The sequence below is a fragment of the Agelaius tricolor genome, unplaced genomic scaffold, assembly GCF_023055355.1.
Source record: "Agelaius tricolor isolate 1412-34295 unplaced genomic scaffold, bAgeTri1.0.p SCAF_21, whole genome shotgun sequence".
NCBI lineage: Eukaryota > Metazoa > Chordata > Aves > Passeriformes > Icteridae > Agelaius > Agelaius tricolor.
The window spans coordinates 7,978,132-7,984,834 of NW_027269281.1; the positions used below are offsets into that span (position 1 = coordinate 7,978,132).

Here is a 6,703-nt window from a genome sequence, read left to right on the forward strand (position 1 = left end):
CAAATTGGTGAACCAAAACCACTACACCAGACTAAAGGGAATAACCATGTGTGGGAAAGCTGTCTTGGTTTGAGAGACAGGTGTCTGCCAAGGAAGGTGGGAACCTCCCTTGGAATGAAGAATATGACCCTCTTCCCTCCAAATTATTATAACTTTGAAATTAAGGGGCTTTCAGGCAAAGATATGGGAAAAGGAATAACAGTTCTTTACTAGAATATATATATATATATAAAACAAGGCAAACAAACAACAACAGCAGCAACAACAAACAGAAAAAAGAGACCCAATGTCCTAGGGTGACATTATGATGTTTGTATCCCCAATCGTCTGTTCTGTTTATGCTGGATGTTATATTCTGTGTCTTCAAGACTGGCTCAGACATTGAAGGCGGGGAGAAGAAGAAGCACAGAGTTTCATTATCAGCTGCACTCTCCCCCACAGTCTGCTGGAACACAGAACTTCACTGTTGTCTGGGCACGGACAGGGCAGAAGAGAGTGCTCCTTTTGCTGTTTTAGTTAGTTTAGCTAGCTGAAGCAGTCTGAGTTTTCCCTGGACTGTTTTTTCTTTCCCTTTTCCTGAAACTGTTCAAACCTGCTCCAGACTGGGACCCGGGGAAACACCGAGAGCCTGCACTTTGTAGCCTGCCGGGGCCTAGTCTGGGCAGTGGCCTTTTCCCAGTGCCGGAGGGACTAATAACAGAGCAACCACTCCCAGGAGAGACTTTCTGAATTTGTCATTCTTTCAGAGAGACAAATGAGTTTGTCATGCGGTATTGTTCATTTTTTGTGCTGGGGAGTGCTTTGTCTGTTAAATAAACATGTTTTCTTCTACTTGTCTCCGAGGAAACTCTTCCTGAACCAGTTGGGGGGAGGGGCCATGTGGGTTTGCTTTCAGGGGGGCCCCTTTTGGAGGTTTTCTCCTAAATTTTCCCTAAACCAGGACACTCAAAAACAGCCATCTCTCAGCTGTCAAGCACTTTCCCCTTCAGTGTAGTTATGGGTCACAGCTGCACTGGTGCTGTTAGCTCTCAGCCAAGCAGGGCAGGTGCGATGATTCCCCCACAGCTGCAGGGGTGATGCCTTGTGAAGGTTGACCTAGAACAGAGACTAGACGGAGTTAAAGAATAAAGTAGGTATTTATTAAAATGCCTCAATGGACACACATTGGGCAGTACAAGAGCCCAGCCAGGGCTACACCCAAGATGAACCCTAAATGGTCACAAAATGGACAACTGGTCATGAGATCTCCCACATTTATAAATTCTGGTTTATTAGCATATTAGAGTTAATTGTCCAATTATAGCTTTAGGTTATGAAGTCCCATTCTTCTTGTTTTTCTCTCTTCATTCCGCTGTTGTTTATGCTCTTGGGCCTGAGATTTGGATTGGTTGTTCTTGGTCCCCAGCTAGAAAAGGAATTGTTTTGTCAACCTACTCCGTGAAGAGAGCTTACTATCCCTTAATATGAAACTCAGAACTACACACTAAAGCAGTACAGAATCTGAAAAATATAAAAGCTAAAACCCGAGGGGCGCTGTGGCATGAGCTCAGCCACCTCTCTCCATATGGGTAATGGCGACTCAGCCGGTGGGAGAGAAGAGGATAAGGTCAGAACATATGAGGGAAAACAACATGGAGACACCAAGGTCAGTGAAGAAGGAGGGGGAGGAGGTGCTCCAGGTGCCAAAGGCAAGATTCCTCTGCAGGCCATGGTGAAGACCATGGTGAAGCAGGCTGTCCCCTGCCACTCATGGGGATCCATGAGGGATGCAGTGATCCACCTGCAGTCCATAGGGGAGGTGCCCACGCCAGAGCAGGTGGATGCCTGGAGGAGGCTGGGATCCAGTGGGAGACCCAGTGGAGAAAGAGGGCCCTTGTTCCCAGGATGGAGCAGCCTGTCCTTGGAGGACTGCACCCTGTGGAAGAGTGACCCACACCACAGCAGTTTTGGGAGGACTGCTGCTTGTGGGAGTGGACCCATGCTGGAAAAGTTCACAGAGAACTGTCTCCCATGGGAGGGATCCCATGGTGCAGCAGGGGAAGGACTTCTTGACCTGAACAGAAGAAAACCTTGGGTGATGAACTGACCAAATCCCCATACCCTGTCTCCCTGTGCTGTTGGTGGGAAGGAGGGAGTAGTTGGGGGGAAAAAAAAAGTGGTTTTAAGGGCTTATTTACTTCTCATTATCCTCCTCTGACTCTGATATTTAGTAATAAATTCACTTTGTACCTCTAAGCTGAGCCTGTTTTGCCCTTTTAGTGTTTTCTCCCAGTCCTCACCTCAACTCATGAAGCCGTTGTTGATTTTTTTTCTCTCCTCTGCCCAGCTGTGGCAGGGGAGGGTGAGTGAGTGGCTTTCATGGGTACCTGGTGTTTGGCCAGTGTCAAACCACAACAGCAACAAATGGGAAAAAATTCCCTGAGAGAAAGAAAAGAAAGGAAAAAAAAATATTAACTTCCAATAAGAGCCCAATAAATGCTACTTCCAAATGACACTGAATGGGACAAATTGTTTGTAATCTAATGGAGGGCTATAGTCATGGACCAGGTCAGATAAATTTTAACTGGGCATAATACAGGTTTCGTTTAGGCTGTTCTAGCACTGATTGGTGATATCCACCATTATCATTGTTGAGATGGACACGACTTGACACTACAAGGTTCATGTGGCAACAGCAAACTTTATTGTCCAGAACTCACATTTATAAGGTTTTCAAAAATTGTGCAAACTCGATCCCAATTGGCTAGAAACTTGCTATCACCCAGTTCACTGACCAATAGCTGCCTGCATATGTGCTCGCCAAAGATTGGCTGGCATCCGTTCCCTGCAGCCGAGTTCCTCTGCCCCTCAGTACCCTCTTCCCCAAAGATGTCTACTTCCTTTCTTCCATGGGTGTAGGCTGATCAAGTCAAGGTCAGGGTTACTTGTGTCTGTGAGGCTTTCAGGCCAGCTTTTAGCTGTCACACACCATTAGAGTGTATTTTGAAATAGACTACAGTCTACCATGGGATCCATGAGAGTGCATTCAGATGCCCTCCAAAAAAGGAAAAAATTACACAAATTTCAGCCATATATCCCATGTGGCACCTTGCTTGTGGAGATTAATGGAAATTGACCCTGTGTCTCCATTTGGAGAAAATTTAAAAGAGCACACTGTGGAATGAGTCATCTTCTCTAAAGGGTTCCAATAATCCCTTTCCACCAATAGGAAGTGAATACTAATAGATGAAAGTAAAAAAAAAAACTACAGCAGTTTATTAACAAACAGAATGACCAGAAGGCAAAAAAAAAAGAGTAAATAACTGCTAGATATAAACTGTCAGACCTCACCTCCCCACACATTGGAATGAAGATTCAAAATGTCGGAGGAACACCTGCTCACAACATGCGGTACAAGATGGCGCCAGCTTCCCTCTCAGGCAAAACAGGAGCTTCATGGAGCAGTTGCAGTAGCAGATGAAAGCCCAGTGGCTTGTCTGGCATTGACATCCTCCCCATGGCAGAGCTCAGTGGAATAGTCATGGCATGTAAAACAGTTGGGATGGAGTCCCTAGGTGTGTTTTCTCTCCGGCTCAGCTCGCAGAGGCTTGGGTTGGAGAAGGGCCAGTCTGCTCCTGCCGGCACGATGTTCCTGGTCTTTGACAAGGAACTGTTCAGTTTGCCTCAAGGCAGTCCAAAGATCACTACTGCAGCTTCTCCAAGCCAAGGAATGGTAATACTTTTTGCCTGGGCCAAAAATAAAAGGCAAGCCAGCCAAGCAAATAACCGTGCCAAAAAGAGTTGTGAAAAATCTGTGCAGGGAGGCTTTAAAAATGCCTACACAGAAAGCAGAGACTCATCCCCCTGGCCTCACACTCATCCAGCCCCAGGCTCCCAGGTCTTAAAGATACAATAGCCATTTTGGGGCCACTTGTAAGAGCCACAATGAGGGATGCGGGACTCCAGGCGGCTCGCCAAAATGCAGTTTATTTCATCCAAGAGGTTACAGCAGTTCAGGGACGTGGGCGACAGAGCCTGTGCCTACAGCTGTCAGCTCCAGCTGCAACCAGGCCTGGAGACCCTTTGGTTTTGGTTACAATGTATTATATACTTCTTTGCTTAGCATCTTAATACAGTAGAACCAATCTATGCCTTAAGTATTATCTATAGCCTATGATAACTACTATAATTACCATATTCATGTTACTATTCTCCAATCACTAAAAGTTAGTACATTACAGTTTAAGCTAGAAGTTGTTTTTCAGTTTTCTTGCAGTGGAAAATTCTGAGACCTTTTTTTTACTTGCAACTTTGCTGACTTGTTTGCCTGTGCTATCTTTCTGCTTGGTAAAAACATCTTCTTGTTTGAGGTGGGTTTATCCTTTGCTCTAAGTCATAAAAACCCCTTCTAACTAACATACCCTTTGCCTCCTTGGTTAGCCAGTAAGACTGGCTCAGCAATTCTTTTCTTCTATATCAAAACTCACCTCCATCTCTATTCCTTCATCAGACTCTACATTTAAAAATCTTTCTGCTAAGCATACATATCTGTGAGACTTTGTCAAACTTTCATCCTTCCCAACAGGGCACAAAGCAGAGGATCATGGAATACACTAACATAATAATTCATTCCAATTATACCCTGACAATAAGGACATGAGGGAAGTAGAAATACAAGACCTGATTCATGGGTTTTAAACTGCTCCACAGGTGAGGGAGTGTTGTAGCTTAACCCCAGCCAGCAACCAAGCACCATGTAGCTGCTTGGTCACTCCCCTGTAGGTACACAGTTTGTGGTAATTGGGAGTGGGGTTGTGGCCAAGCCTCATCCTTAATGGGCTACAACTGTGAAAAGCAGGTGAACAGTATTGAAAGCAATGAGACATGGAGTGCCAAGGTGTACTGACCAATCACAAAAGGGAACAGAAGGCATACAGGTGCTATGCATGAATGATGAGGGGTATAAAAGGTTGGGCTAAAGAACAAGAGGGGCTGACACTTGAAGCCTTTTGAAGTGATATGGAGTTACTCTGTATGGGTTGAAGCTTTCTGAAATTGTATGATGATACTCTGCATCTCATTGCCATCTCAACTGTGACATATGCTGCGACACTCTCCCATCTGTATGATTGGTCTCCCCAATCCAAAGACTAAAATCTAGAAAACTTGTGGGTTGAGATAAAGATAGTTTAATAGTTAAACCAAAAGCTGCATACACAAGCAAAGCAAAACAAGGAATCGATTCACTGCTTCCCATGGGCAAGCAGGTGTTCAGCCATCTCCAGGAGAGCAGGGCCCCATTGATAGTATAGGGATAAAATGTTTCTAAAATCATGGTATATTCAGGGGAGTTAGAAAGAAAGTTAGGCTTAGTAGGCCCTGGGAAATGTTAGGCCTTGTGTTTGCCAGATCATGTGAAACTGCACCTGTGTAACCGGTATATGATAAATTATATAATTGTTAGATGTGATGATTGTTTAGTAATTAGATATTATTATTGTTTAATTGTAAAAAGAATCATGAGAAACTATGTTCAAGGGTTTGAGGGGGATCATGAGAAACCCATGCTTGGATGAAATCAATGTATACAATAGAACAATGTAAGTTTAATAATTAGTATGTAAGTTATATAATGATAGAATATAAAAACGTGTCACCCCGAACCCATGGTGGAGTCAGATTTGGGTCTGTACCGCTGAAACCCAGAGCTCTTCAATAAAAGCACCTGCATATAATCATTCTGTGATTATGTGTTCCTGATTGCTAACACCATTATGCATAACAGTGTTGCCTTTTTCCCAACTTGGAAATGAAACTTGAGATAATTTTAGTAAGGAGGTAATAGAAGAGCAGATCTTTATTTGAAGGCCTTTAGGGGCAGTTATGGAAAGATGTCCACAAAAGCCCACCCCCCCAGGGATGAGTACATTTTAATAGGTTTTAGGAAATTAGAATAATTGATAAAAAGCACCAATTAGGAGGACAAGTGGTGATGCAATTTCCCCCCCCCAGGTCAAGCCCCTTCTCTGGAGTCCGTCGTCCCCCCCCCCCCCCCCATCAAGATCCAATTACTAAGGTTCTTAGAAATGCCCCTACCTGCCAATAAAATGTCAAGATCCAATTACGAAGGTCCTTTAGAAATACCCCTGCCTGAATTAGGGTGCAAACGAGACCATATGCCAGTGACAATGGTATGGGTTTTATTTGATAGTAAATATGGGAGGGAGAGAGAGAGAGAAAAAAAAAATAGGAAATAGGTAGGGGGGACAGAAAGAGAGTAACAGGGACAGAATAAGGAAAATATCACCACTCTGTGGATCCCAATGATGCTCTGTTGATCCTCTTCAGCTGCTTTTCTTGGTGGTGAAGGTCCCTCCAAAACGCATAGAATCTGATGGGTTAATATATCCTCAAGCCAGGTAGGAAAATCCAGGCACCTTCCAGCAGGGGAAGGGGGGCAGTTTGCCATTGTCTCTTACAACAGACACCGCATTTGTTGCATCACGTGCTGTCGTGTGCTGCAAGGCCTCAGGAATGACTCGTGGGAGCACTTTGGGGGGTCTTTGATGGATTAAGGCACTGCCTCAGCTGCCTCTCACATGAAGGACTGAAGTGAAGCGATGTTATTCAGCTTTGTCCCTTTTCAGCATCTGTGCTTGCTACACGTATGCACTGTGACATCTCTCGAGATCTTTTCCTTCTGCGAGGCTGTAATGTGCCTGTG

General features: G+C 44.5%; 1 long non-coding RNA gene across 1 annotated transcript; it reads right to left on the reverse strand.

Moving 5' to 3' along the window:
* Window positions 1–1,117: 1,117 nt before the first annotated feature.
* Window positions 1,118–2,414, reverse strand: LOC139598941 (uncharacterized). The gene is made up of 2 exons (XR_011682087.1): window positions 2,280–2,414; window positions 1,118–1,405 (listed from the first exon to the last, which is right to left on the reverse strand). It is a non-coding gene; the product is annotated as an uncharacterized lncRNA (long non-coding RNA).
* Window positions 2,415–6,703: the final 4,289 nt, after the last annotated feature.